We start from the raw sequence: 24,299 nt of genomic DNA on the forward strand, positions 1-24,299 counted from the left end.
ATTTTACAAATGTCAGCAAACTGAGGTTTGCTGGGGTGACTTCCCAAGGACTTTAATTTTTTTTTTTATTAAGACAACTAAGTAGAAATCAGGCATTCTAACCCTCAGTGTCTGAATCCCAGGCCTGTGTTTCACACACTGAACCAAGCTTTTTTTTCAATAGTACAGCTGGTGGGAAAAACAAGGCTAGGAAGGATTTGGAACAACAGAACTTATATCTATCACAAGCACCTATTTAACCATCTCTTGTAGAACTATGCTATTTCAAAGGAATTCTGGTTTTTTTGGTCCTCAAGTATTTCCCAATGTTGAGCTGAACTAAGTTACCGCTTATGTGAACTCTTAACGGAGACAGCAGCTGCTTTTTCCCAAAAATTCTGAAAGCCAGAACAGAGGCTGCAAATTAAAAAGCAAATGGTGTTGGCACACATAGGGATATCCAGAAGAGATCAAAGGAGAATTCAAGATGTTACACAACAGGGTATAAGAAATTGAGAGGAGTCATTGTAACTCTCCATTGTCTTTGTACATACCCACAGCTAACTGAGACTATCCCTTTTCACTGGGAAACTTTAGTGTTACAACAAAGATGTGTGAAGATTTTGGTTATTTCCCGTACTAAGATCATTAGACATTCTAATCTGCCTATCTATTGATCTGCCTCATTAACATAACTAGTAGTGATGGAGGCAGGGTATCTGATAGTCTAGTAAATTACTCAATCCAAATATGGCACAAAAATGAAAACAGCAAAATTTCTAAGTGTCATTTAATGTATCTACTTTTAATCCTTACGAAAAAAATTAATTACGAACATCATCTATAGGCATATTTCAGTGAGATGAGTGGCACTAACAACTCTGTCATAGAGACACGTCTTTCCCTATGTTCTTTGTGTTGGCAAAAGTTTTCCTTGAAGTAAATGGAAGCTTTATTGGGGTAGTAACTATTAATTGATGAAATGGTTCATTTACACTCAACTCTTGATACCCAGGGAGACACTAGAAAAATCATCAATCAATTAGATATTTATAAGTGCCTAAGATAGTAGGAAACAATAGTATGTTTTTGCAAAGCAAAATTATTTCCACAATTTCATTTCTTTCTACAACATATTTACAGCCTAGAAAGCAAAATTAAAGTGATAAATTTAATCAATAGTGACTTAAGTAAGAAAAATGCAATCCAAGTTGGTTTTAAGAAGACTTCTGATTCACTACCAAGGGAAATCTTAAGCAACAAGAGAGTATAGTGTTGGACATAATACTCTGGCAGGGGTGAATCCAGCAAAGTGTTTCTAAAATAGTTATTGGTGATAGCTATCATATTAAAAGATTTTTATCAAGTAGTGTTCCAGGGCAACAATTCTTAAACTTTTTTGTGTGGACCCCTTTTGACAATCTGGTGAAGCCTATAGACCCTTTCTTAGAATAATGACTTTAAATGCATAAAATAAAATGCATAAGGCTACAAAATAATCTAATTACATTGAAATAAAAATATGGGTTTTTTTAATCTACATCCATTGAACCCTACAAGGTCCAACTTAGGTGGTTAAGAACCCTGAAATATAGGGATTCTTTAAGACATGGGCCAAATCATACTTTCACTGTTTGCTCTGACCCAGAAGTGATCTCCTTCTCATTTTTATAGTATACAATCTTTGGACACTCATATGTTGCTTTCCATTTTCCAGTATCTTTAATGTGTTTATTTCTTTTCTCACCAAGATTGTGGGCCCTATGAAAGTCAGGAAGAGTATAATATATTTTGCTGCTCCCTTTACAATTATCTATGGATGCTCTTGCATCCAAGAGCTTTTATTGTTCCTAGGGTAGTATCACAAAATTTGAGCATTAGAAGGAATCTCAGTGGTCACCTACTCCAAACCATTCTATTCATTGATGACTTGGAAAATAAAACACAGAACTGGCTCATCAATTTTGCCACTGCTGTGGTAAATAAGGGAGAATTAGTAATATATTGGAAGAAACAAAATTCAAAATTATTTCAATTAACTGGGAAACAGTTACATTAAACAGAAATGTAATTGAATAGGAAAATATTCAATTTAGGTATAACTTCCTCCAATATCACAAATACAAAATGGAGACAGACTGGATGGATTTGAAAAAATATGTTAGGCCATGGTTCACCATATAAACACATATGAATACACATGTGTGTATGTTAGCAACCCATGTGTATGTGTAGGTGTGTACATACACACATGCATGCACACATTTTATATATACATATACGTGTGTGTGTGTATGTGTGTGTGTGAGACATTGTGAAATTAAAAAGCCAGCATCATTGATCAGGACAGAGCAGACTGTAGCACAGTAGAAAGGACATTTGGTTTGGAGTTAGAGGACCTAGGTTCAATTGTTCTCTTTTTTATTGGCCTGTAGAAAAGCTAGGACACCTTGGACAAGCCACTTCAACTCTAATCTATAAAACAAAGTAATTGGACTACCGCACCACCATGGTCCATTGCACTTATAAATCTCTTTTCTTTCAAACTCTCCCTTCCCATAATTCTTATAGCACTCATTTTTACCACAATCTAGAAAGGAAAGTATAGACATGTTGGAACCTTCTTTTTTTATTTTCACCATCATGGAGAAGAGTATTGATCCAATTTGAAAAACCAGAGATTAAAGGACTAAAGAAATGGAAAATTCATAAAGAAATGTCAAAGGGATTGTTTAGAATAGGAAAAAATATGAAAATTATAGTCCTTCACAAGGAAGATGCTAACCACTTTTGCTCTACACACACACACATAAACACAATACAGAAAAAAATAAACAAATGGAGATTTATTTCATTAAAATAAATATTTAAATCCAGAAAAAATAAGGGGTACCAAGGAAAGACTTTTTGACTATGAGAGTGATCGGACATTGCTGTTGTTCAATCCTGTCTGATTTTTTGTGACCTAATTTGGGGTTTTCTTGGCAATGATACTGAAAAGGTTTGTCATTTCCTTCTCAAGCTCATTTTTACAGATGAGGAAACTGAAGCAAACAGAGTAAAGTGACTTGTCCAGGGTCACCCAGCTAGTAAGTGTCTGAGCCCTGATTTGAATTCGGGAAGATGAGCTTTTCTGACTCTAGTATCCTAGGTGCCCCAGGGAGAAACTTCTTGTCTATGAGAGCGGTCAAACATTAGAATGTATTGTGTATTCTGTATTGTGAGTGGTTGTAAAGTCTCTATTCCTGGATACATTCAGGAATACTCTCAATTTTCTCTAAGTAGTTTAGATTAAAACAAGGAATCTCTTTGGTATATGAAAAGATCACTAATCTGCCAAAAAAGTCAGGTCACAAAAAATACCCCAAACAAACAAACAAACAAAAAACTCAAAGAAAACAAAATTTAATATTTTTACATTGTTTTGGTTTTATATATGAAAAACATAAAAGTTTAGATTGAATTAATTTAAATTAAATTCAAAGATATTAGCTCATATAAAGTTACTTTTTTTATTCAATTTAATATTTAGTTTAAGTAGTTCATGTCAGAGTTGTTTTAATTTCATGGCCTATCTTTTTCTCATTTTTATGAGGTCTAGTTTCATCAATTTTGATCTTTGCTGTAACAAGTTGGTGTTCCATCTAAACTAAGACAGTTAATTCAGGAATGACTCCCACAGCAGTAATGAGTCATTTCCTATCTATTAAAACATTCTCATTTTTTGGTCATATTTGATGTTCCTAGGTCCAGCTCCTATTATCTAGACTATGATAGACAAGGACAGCCATGGACCTGGCCCATCAAGCCTTATAGTTGGAAAAGGAAAGATGATGAATGTATCACCCTCTTAATGACTCCTGCTACTCTCTAGAACAAAGCCTCACTTTTTCATAAATGTTCTTTTGGTGGCACTATATGGGTGTGAGTCAAATATTAATAATTTTTCAAAGAAATGAGTCTGAGGATCACACAAAGGGCATTGGAGTGGTAAACAGTGAATATGAGCAAGAAAAAAATATATAGAAGAAGGAAAAAAGGATGTCATCAGAGTACCAGAAAAATAGACAGGGTAGTCCTTAGTAAGAAGTAGTAACCAAATGATGGCTTCTCTGTTCCAATGGTATCTATATGGTATCAAGAGAATACAAGAAAAGCCCCAAGCATGTTTTGTAGCATGGCAAACTATTCCCTGTGGCACAGGGGACTTAGTAGAGCATATGGAAAAGAGTTGGGGGAATACGAAAGAGGATATGATGAGGAAGAAAGGAAAGAAAAGCTGTTGCCATTCAGATGAAATTCCTCTTGCCTTACTCTTAGATTTTATCTCCCTAAATGGAGTGATTTTATTGATGGGCTTTGTGAAGACACCAGAAATCCTAAAAATAGTTCTAACTTTTCTATGGCTTCCAATAGCTGAGCCAGCAAATATATGATAACTGGCTCTCTGGGGGGTGGGGAGGGTAAAGTATGCCCAACATACTTTTAATTTTAATGGCACTTCAAAGATTTCTTTATCACTTTCTTTAAGTATAGAAAATAAGATAATGTCAAGCCCTGATTTGTAGCATTTGCCAATTTCTCAGGTATAAATTTTCACTCTAAAAATTTAATAATCACTGTTTGAGAACCAGTATGAGCTAGCTCCGGTAGACCCCATGGTTCCCAAGGATCAGAGCTGACAATCGTTTTAGAATGTGGATCAGCATTTATGCCTCTTGCCACAAGGCTGTGATTATTTTGCCTTTGGGGTTTTTGATCATTGCTTTGAATTTCCCACAATTGACTGTGGGGGTGGGTCAGGGATTCTGAGAACAGGATGTAGAGAGACAATTTGTATGGTCCCAATCTCACCATACCAGGTAGTCATGAGGGGGTCCCAGTGTTAGAAGGGATCGTTCAGTAGTTGGTCAATGGAGGTTTTGCATCTATAGTGATACCAAATCTGGGGTTACCTCTTTGGTGTGTGGATGTGGGGTTCTAATGGCTTGGATGAAATGACTATACAGCTGCTTAATCAGTTTGAAAATACTATTCCTACTCCCCTCTCTACTCCCTTACCCCCAGGTAAAAAGAAAATATAAGCTCTTCTCACCACATAAATCATAGAAAGTCATGTAGGTTCAGGTTTATAATGTTTTGTATTCAAAGATCACTATACGGTGGGTGAGAATGTCTGGCAATTACCCTGCAATCACTTATTCCATGACAAGTGCTTGGTTCCCTGGCTGTAACATCATGATACCTGCCAAGTGTGTCAAAAAGGTTGAAATGGACAGAATACTGCTTTATATTCTCAGGGATTGAAAGGAATAAAATTTTCTAGGCATCAAAGTGAATAGTGGGTAGAGTGCTCGGCCTGGAGATTAGAAGACCTGAGGCGAAATCCAGTCTCAGACATTTACTGGCTATGTGAGCCTAGGCAAGTCACTTAACCTCCGCCTCAGTTTCCCCATGTGTTTAATGAGGATAATAATAACACCCACCTCCCAGGGTTATCATGAGATTCAAATCTGATATTTGTAAAACATTCAGCACAATAACTGGCACACAGTAGATGGTATATAAATGCTAGATATTATTTTTATTAGTATCACTCCTCTCCTTCTCCTATCCCCTAATTAATGAAAACACATCAACTCAGTAACCTTACCATCAGCCATTCAACCACCCCTGATCTTTCTCCTTTGCCCTAAACTCTACCCTATTTACTATCTTTTGCTTCCTGGTCAGAGAGAAAAGCTAATTTTCTCCTATGGACATTGAACCCAAGGGACAGAATGGGAGGGAAGGAAGAGTGGCAGGAGAGAATAAAATCAACTTTGAAATCATCAAAGGTCTCCAGATTTCCCCTCCCCCATCAATCCCCAATTTATCTTATAGTTGTTATAGTTGCAAAGGAGTTCTTTCTCTGCTACCAGCTCATGACTACCAGTGGCTTGGCTTTTATTAGTCAGTCACGTTAAGTATATTTCATCACAGGATGGATCCCAGCAGGTCCCAAGTTGTTCGAAATGATGGATAGATGTGGCCAAATCATCTCTATGGTTGTGGATTTGAGATACTTTTACATCTTTCTCTTTTTCTCTCTATAGTATTCCTGACCTTTTTACCCCATTCATTGAGAACATACAGATTTTACCCTGGTTTGTTCCCAGGTAGGAAGGATAATGGAGTTTGGCTGTTTCATTGCCATCCAATATGCTCTGTGCCTACTCTCCCTTTAGCTGTCCCCTTTCATGTCATCTCTCTGTCTATACAACCTCTTCTTCTAATGCTCAACAATTAAAAGGGTAACACTTTGCATCAGCTCATATACATCTTTCCATGCCTTCTCTGAATTCATTATATTCATCATTTTTTACAGCCCATGGCTTGGTGCTGTTTTGAAATTGGATTAATGTTCTTCAGTACTCCTTCCCTTGACATTTTCATTCAAAATTATGATATATGTACTTCTGGCCCTTCTAAAACCCCACCTCTCAAATTCCTATGACCCCTACTTCAGACATCTACTGGAATACATGCTATACCTTAGATCTTCCTTTCACTCAAAATTGTTCCACCCCTAAGATGCTGAACTTCGACATTTATCTCTCTGACAATTATCTTCTATCTTACCATGTTTCCCATGCCAGTTATTAACTCTCATCTTGACCTCCAATGTTGATTCCTCCATATTCACCCAGTTTAACCATACTATCATGGCCCCACTTTTCTCTCTATCCACCTTTTGCTCGATTGTAAACTATTTCTATAATGCCCACTCCAAAATGATTGAATTACTTGTCCCCTTGACCCTTTATTAGTCCTTGCCCTTCTAAAACATCCCAATGTAGGTAACTCCTACCATTTCCTCCTCTACACTGTAACTTGAGAATACTAACAGACTGAATCTTGTTAATTGTGTTTAACATCAATTAGTGTTAAGATCAGCTGGCTTCCACTTGTTCAATTGTTCAGTCCTATCTAATTCTCTGTGACCCCATGGATTTGTCAATGGGGTTTTCTTAGCAAAGATGCTGGACTGGTTTGCCATTTCTTTCTCCAGTTTGTCCTCATTTTACAGATCAGGAGCTGTGGCAAATAGAGATTAACCGATTTGCCCAAGGTCACATGGCTAGTAAGTGTCTGAGTCCAGCATCGAACTCAGATCTTGACTCTAGGTCTGGTGTTCTATCCAATATACCACCTAAATTCCCTGGATCTTCACTATCCTGTGGCAATGCTTTTAGCAGGCATTTTTGAACCCCATCAAATACTATTCTATCTCATCTCCTACACTTGGAAAAGGCTCTCTTTTTCCATCTCTACCATTTATTGCAATTTCTAATCTTCCCTCAAGACTTGACTTAGATGTCACCTATTCCATGAAGCCTCTCGGATCTCTCCTCTTCAAATTTATCACAGCCCTTCTGCCAAAATTCTTCTTTGCACTTCTCTCATTCTCCCTTGTATCACAGTTATTTATGTACTTTAATTAGATTGTTAGATCCTTGGCAGCTCTTCTTGTGTGATACCTATCTTCGTATCTCCAGCACCTAGCACGATGGCTTATACTAAGGAGATTCTCAACAAAGGTTTATCAGACAATACGTGAAAAATCCTACACATTCATTTTTTTTTTGTTTCATATGCCAAAACTAAAAAAGAAAAGGTTTGAGAGTAGTTTCATAAGATTGTTTCATTTCCTTTCAAAGAATCTATGGGCCGAGGTAACATAGTGTGGGTAAGTATAAATACCGACTCCAGGCATAAATATAACAAGAGTGAACTCTGAGCATACATGAAAGAACTCCTAAAAAAAATGAGAACAAAAAGAATTGGAATGAGAAACGTAGTTTGTTTTGAAGAGATGAGCTGAAAATTAGATCAAGTAGCAGTCTTTTCGAATGATATGAGGGTTATCCTCCTGGCTTTGCCATTAATTAGCATTGTGACCTTAGACAAGTCACTTCACTTCTCTGCTCTTTAGTTTCCTCATCTGTAAGAGAAAAGGCTTGGGTAAGATGTTTTCTAAGGTCCCAACTCTAAAATGATCTGCTTCTATTATTTTAACTTCAGGGGCTCCATTAAAGTCACGGATAAATCAAGCCAAGTAAGTAAGAAGTATAGGGCTCCCTAAACTTCATGCAGGAGTCTGTGTAGATAAGGAAGGAAATAAACATGCATTTATTAAGCATCTACGTGTGTCTGGGACTATGCTAGGTGCTATCCAAATATCTCATTTGATCTTCAAAACAGCCATGTAAGATGAATGCTATTATTTTCCCCATTTTACAGTTGAGGAAATTGAGGCACAGTTTAAACGACTTACCCAGGGACATGCAGCTGGTAAGTGTTTGAGGCTGAATTTGAAATAGATCCTCTGGACTCCATGCCCAGGGCTCTATCCATTGTGTCACCTAGCTGCCTCCAGAGGGAGAAGTGAGATTTACTCTCCAAATAAAAACACACCTTGGATCCTTTCTGAAGTCCTCCTCACTGTCAAATAGATCAAGATCAGAAAATGACATAATTTTACAAGAAGGAAATTATTATCGTTTTCTTTGTTGCTGCACTCTTAAGGACAACAAGATTAAATCACTTGTTCAGGGTCACATACAGTATGTTTCACAGGTAGCACTGGAAGCAAGGTTTTTCTGGCTTTGAGGCTAGTCCTTTATCAATTATGACAATTAAAGTCAGAAGAGATCATTTTCAGCTGGAAGATGATCATTCACATATAATCTCTGAATCTTAAGGTGTGGGGATCTCTCCCCAAATCTGACAGATTTAATATTATTCTTGATGATAGCATAGAAATAATTTGGTGAAATAAACACATATTTCTTAATTCCTGTGCCTGAATGGATGAGTACATAATTTGGGAAAGAGGAATAAGGTTCCCAAGAGAATCCACGTACTCTAAACTGCTTGGGATAATTCCACAAACAGAAGTTGTGAAAGAGATAGGCACAGGGATTCGAATCCCCCTGGCTTTTTTCTGCCTCCAATGATAGAGGATTCCTAGACTACTTTGAGCATAGTTCTTCAGGGTGGAAAGAACAGGATGACATGAATAAAGGCAAGCACTCATTTCAAATCAGGTAAAAAAGAGCAAGCCATTATTTCATAAATGACATTTTAATTACCACCAGGAGGCCATTAAAAAATGCATCTCGGCAGTTTGCTTGGTCTCTTTTTAGAAAGATAATATTGACAAACTGCTACGAAATTGCAATTCAGGAAATAGTGCAAATTGAGATTAGTAATAAAACAAACTCATTCACTTGTGTGCCCTAAAGCAATAATGAACAATTTAGAAGGAAGGCAAAGTTGGAATTGGATTTGCCTTTTATGGAGAGTCTGGGGACAGAAGCAGTTTGCAGGAGGACTGGTGCTTCTTAAATTTATCAACCAGTGCAGTAACTTGAATCTTTACCCTTTAAACAGTGAGTTGGTTTGGTCTAAATGGCCTGGAATCAGTGGTATTTTGTTCCTCACTCCTGGAATTAAGACAGTTGGTGTATCAACTAAAGACTGCTTCTGCAACCCTTGAAAAGTTCAGGTTATCTCTTATTTTGGAAATGCTCCAAGAAGAGAGTTAAGTCCTGGTAATGGTCTAGAACCACAGGAAGGTTCCCCAAAATAAAATCAAACAAACCCTTTAGGTTATGTCCAGAATGAATGCCTCCTAACTTTCTGGGATGAATGTGGGGATGTCTTCTAGATTACTAAAAATCTTTTAGATAGGACAAGTCTGCTTGGGGTATTGATTTTGATAGTCACATTTCCCCTGGCAAAAAGCTGCATCATTCAGGCTGATTTCAAACTGAACCAGCACTGGCTGATTGTATATTAAGGTACTTTTTCCACAAGCTTACTTTTTGTTTTTCAGTTGTTTAGTCATGACTGCATATTTGCAGACCTCACGGTCTTCATGACCCCATTGACTATATGACACTCCAGGGACTCTTCTGACCTGAGGGGCTCATCTTCTGATGTCATTTCTTTTAGCATTTTAATACTGCCCATGGGGTTTTCTTGGCAAAGATACTGGAGTGGTTTGCCATTTCCTTCTTTAGTGGATCACCTGTCAGAACTCTCCACTATGACCTGTCCATCTTGGGTAACCTTGAACAGCATAGCTCATAATTTCATTGAGCCGTGTAAGCCCCTCTGCCATGACCAGGCAGTGATCCAGAAGGGATACTTGCTACATCACTTTAAACATTTTTCTCTCAAAAATACAGCTTGATACACCATTTGTTCATTCATTTAACAAAATTTACTAAGGGAATATCATGTATGCAGAACTGTGCCAGGTGCTGGAAAAGACAATTCAGTCCCTATTGTCAAGGATCCTACAGTTTACTACAGGGCAGATAGAAAGAGAGATGACTAATATTAAATCATAAATGCATTAGAGAGTTACAAAACAAAATGCAATCTGAAGTGCAAGGGGGGTAAACTCGTTATTAACCAGAGAACGGGGAAAGAGGAGGGATTGGGAATGGATTCCAGGAGGTTAACACTTGATTTAGGCTTTGAAAGGTCGTAATTCAACAAAGGGGAGAGGATAATAATTCAAACAGAAGAAAATGGGCAAGCAAGGAAGCAGCAAAAAAGCATACATACCACAAGTTCAAAGGTAAAAGAACAGTCATTTGGCTTAAAAGTAGAACACATGGAGGGGAGTTATATGAGATGAGGTAGCTGGAGCCAAACTGTGGAGGGCAGAACAGTGTACGCTTTCCTCAGTAGGTAACGGGAATCATGGAAGGGTTTAAACAGGGATGTGAAATAACAATTAAAAATATTTTGTTTTGTGTTAGCTTTTTTTCTATCTCTACCTTTCCCTCCCTCTACCTAATTGGACAACAACAAAGGAAAAATAAAACTCTCATAACAAACGTGGAGTCAAGCAGAGCACATTTGTGCACTGACCATTTCCAAGTAATCTTATTCTGCATTTTGTGCTCATCACCCTTGTGTCAGGAAGTAGGAAGCTTCTTTTTTGGTGCTTTGATCAGAGATCTCAAGACTTTAAAAGTTGTTTTGCTTTATAATGCTGTTGTAAATTCTCCTAGTTTTGTGCAATTGATTTTTGCATTAGTTCATACAGGTTTCTCCAGTGTCGGGTAAAGCTGTCCCATCCACAAATGGCCATATCTACTGACTATTCTGGAAGTGTTATAAAGTTAGATGTAGGAGAAAGTTCTGGAAGTGGCAAGTCTTTTAGAACACTATTATAGTAATTCAGGTGAGTGGTAATAATGATTTATACTAAGGTGGAAACAGTGGGGAATGGGTGGGATGCAAGAGATAAAGACAAAATTAGCATGGCTTAGTAACTTATTAAGAAGTGAAGAACAAAGAAAATTTATAGATAAACTCAAGTTTATAGACTAGGGAAACAAGGTGAATGATGACACCAGCAGATAGAAACAATGAAGTCGGAGTAACAAGTATTTGGGGGAAAGATAAATTTGGTTTAAAATATGTTGAGTTTGAAAAGCTGGTATAAGAAAGGTTGTATATTGTGTTGCTTAAAATGAGCAGAAAATATAGACATGGGAGTTGTGACCATTCTTAGAGTTCATAAAGTACACATTTATCTCTGAAAGAGACATGACTCAGAGGTCACATGTTTTCAACATGGGTCAGGGTAGGATGGTAGAGGAGAAGAAGAATAAGTCTCAGATGGTGGTTCAAAATTTTCTGGATGGGGTTTGTGCCATATTAAATGAGGAATTGTGCTCAGGTGGTGAGAGATCCTTTTTTCCCCCTAATTTTGTCTCTTCCCTGGCCTTCTTCTCCCTCTGTGTCTTTCTTTTCTCTTTCTGAGCTGTTCATTAATTCCCTTGTTTGTTTTTTTAAAAAATATTTAGACCTTTTGTACATGCTCAGTTCTTCGGATACATGTTATTTTATTTTATTTTTGTGAGAGACAATCATCACCTATAAATATGTAAAATAGTTACATTATCTTTGTTCCAAATAATTCAAAATTGGCTAGTCTCTTTAAAGAGGAATTCCTGCCATTAATAGATCAACTGACAGGACTTCCTAATAGAAATAAAGGGGAATAAATAGCTTGCTTTGTGTGCTAAATTATCCACTGAAAGCAGGGAGGACTGGGCTTTTTCTTGTCACAATCTAAAATAGCAGACTCTGAAAAAGGGCATATTAGAGTTTAATGGCCACAGAACTGATGAGTACATAGTTCCTTTCTTACTTGGTTTCCTTATGATCTACTACAACATAGTAATAGGGATAGGGTTGGGGATTGGTAGAGGGGAGGGAAGTAAACGTAGATGATATTCTTCCCTTTGAACATACTTAAGCATCAACAAGTGTTAACAGATATGATGAATGATGGTTATGTCTTATCAAAATCCATAGTAAAAATAGCCACATTTAGATCAAATTACCTTAAGCATAACAGTTAAGTCCTCCACTAATGTCTTATTTGAATATCTTATAGACTCTAGAAATGGTAGGAACCTTATAGATCTCCTAGTCCAAAATTCTCATTTTGCAGATGCTAAAATTGAGGCCCTGAAATGTTAAAATGTTGTTCCTAAGTTCATATGAATTGTAAATTAGCAAAGTCAGAATTTGAACCCAGGACTTAAATTTTCAATCCAGTGCATTTCCTCCCCTCCCCACTCCCATCCCCCAACAACACTACCTTGCTTCCTCTGGAGTGGAAGAGACATTAAAGTCTTGCAGGCTACGTAAACAAAAGACAAGTTCTTTGTATATGGCACCAGTGGAAGTTGTCTGGTCAATGCTCCAGGACTAGCTCATCATCCAAAGTTTGGTCACCAGATAATAGGCTTTTCTGGGCCATGGCAACTCATGAAAACCATCTACCATGACTTAGATGGGTCAAGATCTACATTACTGCAAGGAGTATTGACTTAAATATCGATCTTGGAAATATTAAAACAAATAAAATCACTGAGCAATTGATGGGATCAAACCTGACTTGTCACAGAGGCTGATACAGCTGTGTGGAATATTTAGCTTTAGGAAGGAACAATGCTTGGATTAGCAATAGAGTTTCAAATTAATATAGATATCAAGGTGAGCTAAATAAGTTAGAAAAAACCATTATGTTTAGAGGATCAAAAGCCTGTCAAAAGTGCATAGGTTATTGTTTAATTTTTATTCTTTCTGTCATTTTTATTTATGTTGATAGATATTTCACCATTTAGCTTACAGTAATGTTAGCAAAAAATAAAATTTTATGTTTAAAACAAAAAATAGGTATAGTATTATGGTTATTATTATGGTTTTAACAACATATTTTTAAAAGGCTTAGACAATAAGTCTTAATTATTTAAAAAGGAAATAATGCCATCTAGTGCCAGTTAATTCTAGGTATGATGACAGACCCCAAAATATTTTATTTTTTTTTCTAAGCAACTAAGATATTATACTCTATGTATGTTGACTCAAAGTTTGCATTCTCCTTTGCACATAACCATTCTAAACAGAGAACCAAAGCATATGATTGATAATTTCACTTTTATATGACAGGGAAATAGAAAAATAATAAGTGATAATTTCCATTTGAAATACTGGTAGAGACATAAAATCTGAAAATGGTCCCCTCCCCCCTCTCTTTTCACCTTCATCCAAAGCCATACATATATTCAAGCACTGCATGATTAGCTTGGTCTCTGAAGTAGATAAATTGAATAGTAGGTAATTAACATTTATTACAGCAGGGATTTAGAGATGAGACTACCGAAAGGTCAGGTTATCTCTTCTATGTTTGAGCATTAGCAATTCCTTTGCATGTTATTGTAGGGTAATGATCTGTTTCTGGTTTCCTCAACCCTACATTTCTAGAATCTCTATGAAATTCAAGACCCCAGATTGCTCCTGTAAAAGAACAAAATAAGTTCCTGTGCAAATTTTGTATGTCAGTTTAAACAAAGAAAAACAGAAACAACGTTGGACTGCTGCATTACATGACATATGAGAGGATAAAAAATGATCAGCATCTCCTGAGCACTGACATCTGGGAATATCTATTAGACATTCTGAGTTGTCTTAGACCTGTCATATTCATCATCCTAGGAGTATCTTCTCAGAGATCACATAAATCAACATAATTCCCACATAATTCAACATCACAAACTGTTTATCTGTGGCTGGCAACAGCACTTATGCTCTGGTGCTAAAAAACATAACATTAGACCAGCTCTGTTGTATACATTCTTAAGGTGCTAACCTAATAAGCAACGTAATCTGCAAAAGCAAGAGCCATTTGGGGAAGCCAAAAGAGGACATGTGGCCTTGGCATAAATGGTCTCTTTGGTTTATAGAAATTATGCTTTCCCTCTCTTTCCATCAAATGCCTCATGCCCTATATATCTCAAGGACATATTCTTATAACTGTTGGAGACATTCTTGCTTACTGATTGAGTCACTTTGTTCTGTGTTTTACAAAATAAGCTGTTGATTTAAACTTAAAGTTCTTTATAATTGTTAGTTTATTACTAAACCCAACAGAAGAGTCATGCCTAGGAATTCTGTTGCCTGGTACAAATTCATTTTGGAGTGGCAAATGGACAGCAAAGGACAGTCTGCTCCTAATGGGCACAGTCACACTGGGCAATTCATTGTTTGAAGAGTTGAAGGTGGGGAAGGAAGGTTGGAAGTCAGAGAGGTGTTAAGGTGGAGAATGAGAGGCAAGATCCTATGGTGTTGTGAGTCAAAGGAATAGAGTGCTTAGAAGACAACTGCTGGGAAGTAACACTTCCCTAGATATAGTACCCTTAAGCAGAGACCTCAATTGCCTTACCCTAGTTATGGCTCTGATTATCAGGTTCCCTTTCATCTGTAGATCTGGTCTCTGATTCACTCATACCCCACCCCTCTATGAAATAGAAATATTACTTTGTGCTAAGATTAACCAGCAACATTAAAACAGTAAAGTCTAAGCTGAAAAAGGATTGTCTGCAGATGGCCTATTTAGTCAGTAATTTCATGGCATTTGAAAAACAATGAAGTGGTTATGGAACATTTTTTCACTCAGTTTTTATATCTCTAATGAACAGTAGTGATTATGTATACAGAACAAGTAAAGGCCTTTGTGGGTAGACTACTGAATTCCTCCCCCGCCCCATCTACCTTAGCAGCATTCAGACCTCAGTTCCTTCTTTAATCTCTTGCAGACTTCCACATTATTTCCTGGATAGGTGAGGTAAGTGGATAAACCAAATCATTCCACTGTTAGGAAGAGAAGAAGTTCAACCTGTCCCTTCTGCCTTGTCTGCCTTGGGGGTCTCAAAGGGCAAGGCAACCTGGAGCTCCACATTTCCCAAGGCTGTCTCTACACGGACAAACAAAAAGATGTTCTTTACCTTATAGAGTCACAGTAAAGTCACAGTAGCTGAATAAAGTCATAATCTCAAGTAAACAGAATGTACGTGGATACCACATTCCACCTTAGCAGCCAAATTCCAAAGGGATGATCTTTAATCATTTTATTGTTCTTCTTACTGCTGTTGCTTTGCCTAAACTCACTTTTTCTCGATGATGGCTGATAAGAAACAAAAAAGTATGGCATTTTCCAACTCTTTTTCTGTCCTCTGTAAGTGATATCCATTATTTTTTCTTATGTGTATGCCCTTTTAAACTCAAATGATGAAACTTTGTGAAATCAGACTTTCAAAGCCAAAATGGGCACCAGAGGTCAGTTAGCTCAATGTACTCCTGAAGTCCTCTACAGCATACCTAGCAGCTGGTCAACTGTGCCAAGCTCACAACTTCGCTTGAAGATCTCAAGGAAAGGGAATTTTTTATCATCCAAGGAAACCCAAAGAACATTTCAATAACTGGGAGTGTTAAGAATTGTTACTTGAACTGTTTCTTTGCAATTTCCACCTACCATTCCCAGTTCTGTCCTCTGGGAGAAGTAAAGCAAGTCGACTCCCTCTTCCACATGACATCCATTCAAATACTTAAGATCATTATCATGTTGCCTCTAGATTTTCTTCAGGCTAAAAATATTTCTGGATATCCTGACAAACAAACCTATATCATACTCTTTCCAATTTCCATCCATTTTTTCCATCCTGGTTTTGTTCTCTGAAACCAAACAAAGTCTCATTCCCCTTCCATAGGACAACTCTGCAAGTAATTGAAGATAAGTTCCATGCCCTCCCAGATCATACTGTTCTCCTCCTAAGCATCTGAAGTTTCTTCAACCAGTCCTTCTTCCAGCTTATTGAGTTTTAAATTTAACAAAGATTTATTAAGTGGCTATAATGTGCCAGGCACTGTGCTAAGTGCTTTATAATTTTATCTAATTCTGTCCTCTCAACAACCCTGGAGGGTAGGTGCTTAATTTTACAGATGAGGAAACTAAGGAAAACAGAGGTTGTGATTTGCTCAGGGTTACATTAAGTGTATGAGCTCATATTTGAGCACAGTTCTTCCTGACTCCATGCGCAGGGCTCTCTCTACTGTACCATCTACTTGCCTCTTGTCACTCATAATATTTTAGATGTGGTCTGAACAGGATCCAGTATAGTAGGATTGTCACTTCCTTATTCCTAGAAACTATGTCTTTCTAAATGCAGTCTGAGATCACATTAAGATATTTTATTGCTATGCCACACTGTGGACTCGTTGAGTTTGCAATCTATTAATGGCCCCAGATATATTTTGTAGAAAAACTGCTATTTAAACATACCTCTTCCATCTTGGACTTCTGAAGCTGATTGTTTTTGAACCCAAAAGTATTTTTAAAAATGTATCCACACTGAATTTCATCTTATTAGGTCATGCCCAATGTTGTAGTCTGCTAAGAATTTTTGGATACTGATATTGTCAATCCATTCTATATGTATCCTGAATCCCAAAGCCCATCAGTATGGGCCTTTCTATTCATTGATGAAGATCACTGTCCTCCACCTATGTGAGGGGTGGGGCATAGTAGGAGAGAGTGAGAAAGAGGAGAGATCCAGTCTCTTCAGTTTCTCTATGTGCTTTGCTCATCAATTTCTGCAGTCACTTTGGGTACTTCGGTTCATAAATTTAGAAAGGAGATGGATGATACCAATACCATTTCAGGATGCTGAAGGAAGAAAACACCAGGAAGAAGCCAATATGAGAAGAGCTAGCAGTCTCTGTTATATTTCAATTCCCAGAATGTTACACTACAGACTTCGGGGGATTCCCCATTAGGAAGAGATCTGAGACTCTCTTGGTAGAGCTGAATAACTTTATTCCCAGTTGGGGAGCTCCTTCTCTCTGTATTGTCTGGTATATGTATACCCTCTCTGATTTCTGTTTCTCAGTTGACTTGGATAAAGGGTTTTCTTTGATGCTTCCATCTGTACACTCATCATGGAACTAGTATTTGTTGGGAAGAGAGTAAAGCACTGGATAAAAAAACTTGGGCCTCTCCATAATCCATTAAGAAACAGCAATGGAAAGTTTAGTTTGAACCTGAAAACCACATCGTCTATGTTGACAATATTTAAAAGTTCAGATATAATTCTAGCCCTATAACACCTCTCTCTGAGGAGGACAGGGTGGCCAAGTTTCTGGTCTCAATTTCCTATTTTCCCTCCTGGCAGGAATTAAAGTCTCCTGTGGAGAAGGTTGAGGGAAGAAGATGCTAAATATATCTATTCCATTTTCCTTTAAGCCACTCAACAACACCCCAATGCCGCACATGGAGGATAGTTTTATTATACACATGTATACATCTATGATAATTCATGAAGCAATAAAACAGATCCATAATGTGATTTATGTATTATAGAATTTCTATATTTTATATAGTAGTAAAATTACCAGGGACATGGATTAGACATATATATGAGTCACAGAAACAAGATGAAGAACAAATAGATTAATATCGTTTCATAGTAATGACATTTATTTCAGATAATTTTCCAGTGAGAGAAAATCTTTTTTTTTTTAACTACTTAAAAACAATTTTTAAAATTAGGAGTAAAGACTACCGATATTCAGTTCACTGTTCTGATGGGCACTTATTTTATTAATATTCACTGAATATTATTGCTCCAAATTAAAAATACCCTACAAGGCTTTCTGTAATTTTTAATGTAATTATTTGACAAGTTTAAAAGAAAAATTACAGTTTGTGAAATATGTTTAGGGTCCTTTCTGAAAGTCAGACCCCAAGAAACTGCAGGCATGGAGTCTCACACGTACACACACACACACACACACACACACACACACACACACACACACAAATACATACACTTATCTGTGTATATATTGCCTTATGCTTTAGAAAGTTCTTTTCCACATCATTCCAGAAAATCTTTGTTAAGTGATAATACCTTGAGAGCATATTTCAAAATTATGGACCGGAAAGGTTAGGTAACTTGTCCAAGTTCAGACAGGTAGTAAACAGCAGAGCCAGACTTTGAACCCATATCTTTTTTACTCTAATAATGCAGGGATTTTCTACCATGCAAATAAATTCTTGTTGATTGATAGGTTATCACATTCATCAACTCACATCCCTAGCAATCTGTCAAAATTTCTTAATTTTTATAGAGATTATAATAACTTTTAAGTTTCTTAACATTTCAGCAGCTAAGAAATGTAGGGATTATTCACAATGATGCATTTCCTATTTTGCCAAATAAAAGACTCCAATTCTCTTTACCTGTCATCATAAATCAAAGTGTATAAACACAGACTGTAAAGTAGCTTGCTCAAGTACTAAGGAAATGGGCAGTATAATTTGCTGATGTTATCAATAATAGTAATAATTATCGATAATAGGTATTAGGAAAAGATCAAGCCTTGCATTTACTGGGGTATTATGAAGCACTGAATAATGTTTATTTTTTGCATTCCTACCCATCTGTACATGGTTAAATGGGCAACAAAGTTGCTTAATGTTCTTTAGGGAATGTGAAAGGCCTGCTGGGTTTCTACTTTTCTGAGGCTTTTTACCTTTGAAAGGTTAAGCTTTAATCATTGGAATCATGAGGAAGAAAAAAAAAAGTATTGCCCTATAGAGTATCCACTGCTGAACTCTTTTTTAAAGTTTTCAAAATTATCACTGCCATTTAAACATTACTAATTAAAGTCTAGAATGACACTAATTTTTAGTTTCTCTTTTTAAAAAATTTTCTTTCTTCTCTGCTGAGAAAATCCCTAGTAGATTAAATAACTTAAAAATAACTTCTTTAAATATTTCTTATCCTGCATACTTTGAAGAAAAGCTTTTGTAAACTTCTTATTTGTTCTTCTTATCGGGAATCCAAAATGGATAATGTCATTCATATGACCCAGAAGAATTCACAAGAATCAAACAAAGGAAAAGACTAGAAAATACAAAGCAACACTTATGAGATAACTGTAGTAAAGAGGACCAGTAAATGGTTATGTAAAAGAAAGCAAAGGAATAAACTCAGCACCCTGTGTTCACTATTGGACTTTTGAAGGGAATAAACAATTCTTTCTTCCTTGTTCAATTTCATTCAATACTAGTCCAATGAACACCGCCTGTTATATATAAGGCACCGTGCTATGTGCTAGGGATACAAAAAAAAAATTAAAAACATTGCTGCTTTTGCCTTTAATGAGCTTAAATTATAATTGGTGGGGAATAAGAAATGTACATATTTAAATAAGATACAAAATAGAATCTGACAAAGGCAAAGGAGAAAAGACAACAGTGAAGGTTGAAAAACATGGCATCAAAGATAATTTTAAGCTAAGGAACTTGGAGATCTGGGAGGATGGCATTATAATCAATAGAATTAGCTATTAGAGAGTGGCAACGATGGTTTTAGTGGGGGAAGATAATGAATTCACCTTCTGATATATGTAGTGTCAGTGGGATGTCCACACTGCATCTGAGTAAATAAAGTTTTTTTTTCAAAATCTTCTATTCGAAAAACAACATTTTCATGTGCCCCAAAAATATCTTTAAAATTCTTAGGTATTAACGTATGATTTATTTATCATAAATTAAGGGATTTTTTTTTTAGTATTTTTAATTAACCTACTGTATTTTAAATGGAAAGAACCAATGCCAGTTTCAAGAATAATCTGATCAAGACTTGAGTTCACTGCCTTTGAAACATCAGCCTTCTTATATAATAGGCTGTCACAGGCACTAGTTGCTAAGCATAGGGAGGCATTCTTTTGGCCATCAAAGGCTCCCTTGTATTTTTCCCAATTAAAGTGACAGAAAAACTGAGCAGTGTCAAGAAAATCTGATAATGAAAAACACTATAAATCCTTTGCATAAGTTCATGAGAATGAGAACAAAGCAAGACTTTGCTTAAAGACGGGAAAAATAATTTTGTTGATAATAATAATAAACTTAAATGTTTGGCTACATACACTGGAAGAAGTTTCACTGTATTTGATATCCATTATTTATGTGTAAGATGGGTTCCATACCAATTTAAAGAAAGAACCCTGGGTGGCTCTGTCTAGGTTGGCGGTCTTGATCTCATCGCACTAATGGGGTGATATGCCCTGAGCACATTTCAAAAGATGATTTTGAAAGAACAATTTTGATATGGAGATAGACAGCAAGTAGAAGAATCTTGGCATAGTGGATGCAATACTGGGCATGGAGTCAAGAAGACCTTGACTCATATTCAACGTCTGACATTTGCTTGCTATGTGACCCCTGACAAGTCACTATACCTCTATATGACTTGGAAAAGCTCCTAGGACTTATCAATTAAAGTCATTGTCACATTGTGAGCTAGTTCAGTGGACACAATTTTCTATTCCAAGAGGTTTCTGTGTTGAAGAAATCAAAGATTACTCTTTTATCCCCCTAGATATTAAAAGGGATAATCAATAAATGCTTTCTTGCATTTAACTAGGGCCAGGTTTCAAGCATTCTCTTCATCGTGGAAAGTAGCCTTAGTCTCATAACACTAAAGGGAGAACATACACGGAGTGCTTTTTAAATGGGGATTTTGAATTGTTAAAAGGTAATTTTGAAGGTTTTAGAAGGTTAGAGAGATCTCTGGAAAATGGGATATCATGAACTTCCTCCCTCTTTTCTTCAAAAAAGGAACTGATTTTCTCTTAAAAGGTAGCAAAACTGTCCCCAGGACTTGACTGGACCTCACTGTCAACTTCCTTGTCACCCAAGGCCATAACAAGTTCCACTCATGTCCTGTTGGGGATTCTTCAACTTGAAGACCATTCGAGTCATCAGCACCTACCCTGCTGAGATCCTAGAGCAGTTTGCCATTTCCTTCTCCAGGTCATTTTGCATAGGAGGAAAGTGAGGCAAACACAGTTAAGTGACTTGGCCAGGGTCACATAGCTAATAAGCATCTGAAGCTGGATTTGAACTGAGGTCCTCCTGACTCCAAGCCCAGTGTTCTGTCCACTGTGCCACCTAGCTGCTAAAGACATCTTTAGAAGCATTACAAGAGCTAAGTGTCACTGTATTTTTGCTGACTATGCCTGCTGTGTTAAGGCAAAGTTAAACCTTCATTAGAACTGTGCAATGACTTACAAGTATCTCATTTTGTCTTAGAATCACATAAACGCACACACAAGGATCTTATTGTTAGTATCACTACTTACAAGCTTGTGGAAGCATTTTGATGAGTCACAGCCTTTAAGTTTATAAGATATCTAAACAGAGAAGGAACTTTTGGGTTTCTTTACATTCAAGCAAGCACTTAATTCTTGGAGTAACTTAAATTTCATAAGTTAAGGGAAGGTCAGTACTCAAGATGTGTATGATAATACACTACATAAATATGTATGCAGCTAGCCAACATAGTGAACAGAATTCTGGACTGACATTTGGAATTCCTAGATTCAAATCCTGCCTCATACGCTTACTAGCTAGGTGACCCTGGGAAATTACTTAATCTTGCTAGGTCCACCTTTCCTTATCTATAGAATAGAGATAACAAAAATACCTACCTCATTGGGCTGAGGTGAGGATCAGAAGAGATCACTTTTACAAAGCGTTTCACAAGACTTAAAGCCCTATATAAATGACAGCTATTTTTGTACCATTAACATATTTCAGTAGTTTCTTCAATGTGTCTAAAATTACACAAAACATGAAATCACCCATACAGTGCTTTGAACCTTAAAAAATTATCCTCCCTAACAATACCTTCTGGTATAATTATTTATTCATCTCTTACATTTCAGTGTAAGTTCCTTGAGAGGAATCTCAATTGCTGTTTCTTTCTTTCCTTTCTAAAAAATATATTATGGGAGAAGAAATAGTGGGCTTGAAGGCAGGACACCAGGGTTCAAATCCTAGCTCTTGTTAACTTTATGATCACTGGCAAGTGAGCTACTTAAATGACACTTTATCTGTAAGATGGGAACAATAATACTTACATAAACAACTTCATTGGGTTGTTAAAGACAAGAGTGAGTTAAGCTGGGGCTTAGGGCTTTGCTGCTGCCTTTCACTGGGCTACAGGGCTTAGCTGCTTGCTCATGGGTGAATTGCCCAAGGCTTGGCACCTTGCTGCAGGCCCCCTGCTGTGAGGCTGGCTACTACTGCTGCTCTCAGCCCTTGCTCCCCTCCCACCCTAGTGAGACAAACCTTTCCTAGACCAATCCTAAGACATTTTTCTAGTTGTTTAGAGGGGATCTTGGGAGGGCTTCAGAGGATTCCTTCCTTACTCTGCCATCTTGGCACTGAAAGTCCTGTGATGACCTCTTAACTGCCAAATCTGATGACATTTTCTCAGCATAAACCTTGCCTTACTGAGCTGCAGTTTTTTATTTTTGTTTTTGTTTTTTTGCTAAAATTGACTACCTTCTCTCCTTCAAAAGATGAATATTATATTCTAAGAAGTATAAGAGACTTTAGAAGCCAGTGTATTCAGTCTTCTCCCTTTAAAAGTGAGAAAACAGAGCCTGAAAGATTTGTGACTTTCCCCATATCACACAGCTTCCAAGTATTTAACGCAAAATTTAAACTTGGGTCTTCCTGATTCTAAGCTTTGCCACCTAACTGCCTTCTTTGGTTTCCAGGACAATACTCTCTCCTTATTTTTCTCCAGCCAATATGACTGCTCCTTCCTAGGATTCTTTCATGCACCACATCCCCAATTCACACATATTGGCATTTTATGTCGCCAGAGGGTTGACTATCACTGCCCTCTGAGAATTATTGCAGTACATGAGAAGTGGCTATGTTTCTAGTAGCTTAAAACCTACTATAGTGGATTTTCCATTAACTATTTAGCTGATTTAATGAGCTTTTTAGCAAAGGTATTTTCTAAGATGGTATAGCAAGAACAGTAGTTACAACACAGCCCCTTCCTCCAAAAAAGAAGTCTGGATTTTAGGGTCCATTGTGAGAGTGGGTACAAATGGTACAAAGATATTGAGTAATAGTAGAGAATGCTTGGACAAAGGGGTAATTCACAACTGGTTTCTAACAATTCTTTTCTCCCTTTGTAGAGTTCTCATGAAGTTCCTTTTAGGTGTAGAACATTGCTGGACTGTAAGAGTCAGTGCCTTGTTAGTGGCATTTCTGTCATGAGACACTTCTTGAAGCTGACTTTACTTAGGTGACTATCACTCCAGACTGTGGTTTATGACTGGCCCAGTCTCTGATCCCAGCTTAATTCACTGTCTGCTACTTGTCCAGTATCTTTAATGGGATGGTCAGTGATGGGAACAAATTGTTGTCATCTGCTTATTCCTCTGGGGGAAGTCTTCACATGCTTGGGGTAGACATCCTCCTAACTCGCTGACCAGTAGAAAACCCATCAGTTCCCCTCAACCTGGTTTAGCCTGTCTGCTGAGAAGGTTCAGAAGGGTGTGACAGCTGTAATGCTTCAGCTTCTTGAAGCCACGGGTGAAATTTGAGTGCCAGGTAGACACCAAAATTGAATGAGCAGCCATGAAAAGGGCTCATCAAGTCCTCATATAAGAGGTGCTATTCCTCTTTGAACCCCACCCCCATACCTCAGTGTTTAATAGTTGTGTTCATTTAGTTCCTGGGTTTGTCTTGGCAGGTAGACTACCAAGTATTTTGCATTGTCTATAGTAATTTTAAATGTAATTTGCTTTCTGTCTCCTGCTTCTGGACTTTGTTGGTAATATATAGAAATGCCAACAATTTATGAGTGTTTATTTTGTATTCTACAACTTTGCTAAAGTTGTTAATAATTTCAAGTTGTTTTTTATTGATTCCCTAGGATTTTCTAAGTATAGCATTATATCATCTGTAAAGAATGATAGTTTTGCCTTCTCATTGCCTGTTTTATTTTCTTTTTCTTCTCTTACTGCTATAGTTTCTAACACAACATTGAATAATAGAAGTGATAATGGACATCTTTGCTTCACTCCTG

General features: G+C 37.0%; 1 protein-coding gene and 1 pseudogene across 6 annotated transcripts in view; one reads left to right on the forward strand and one right to left on the reverse strand.

Annotated features, from left to right (window-relative positions):
* The window catches only part of MAGI2 (membrane associated guanylate kinase, WW and PDZ domain containing 2), a 701,300-nt gene that overhangs the window by 653,240 nt on the left and 23,761 nt on the right, over window positions 1-24,299 (reverse strand). The window contains exon 1 of one of the 6 annotated variants that reach the window (XM_078154541.1): window positions 15,112-15,297. The exons of the other annotated variants lie outside the window; for them this stretch is intronic. The gene's annotated coding sequence lies outside the window, so the exon portion shown is untranslated. Of the gene's footprint in view, window positions 1-15,111; window positions 15,298-24,299 lie in introns of those variants that run through there. 6 annotated transcript variants of the gene reach the window in all.
* Window positions 4,638-5,249, forward strand: LOC144456829 (E3 ubiquitin-protein ligase RNF126 pseudogene; annotated as a pseudogene).

This window comes from Phascolarctos cinereus, unplaced genomic scaffold (assembly GCF_003287225.1).
Source record: "Phascolarctos cinereus isolate Bilbo 61053 unplaced genomic scaffold, phaCin_HiC Scaffold_1;HRSCAF=81, whole genome shotgun sequence".
Lineage (NCBI taxonomy): Eukaryota > Metazoa > Chordata > Mammalia > Diprotodontia > Phascolarctidae > Phascolarctos > Phascolarctos cinereus.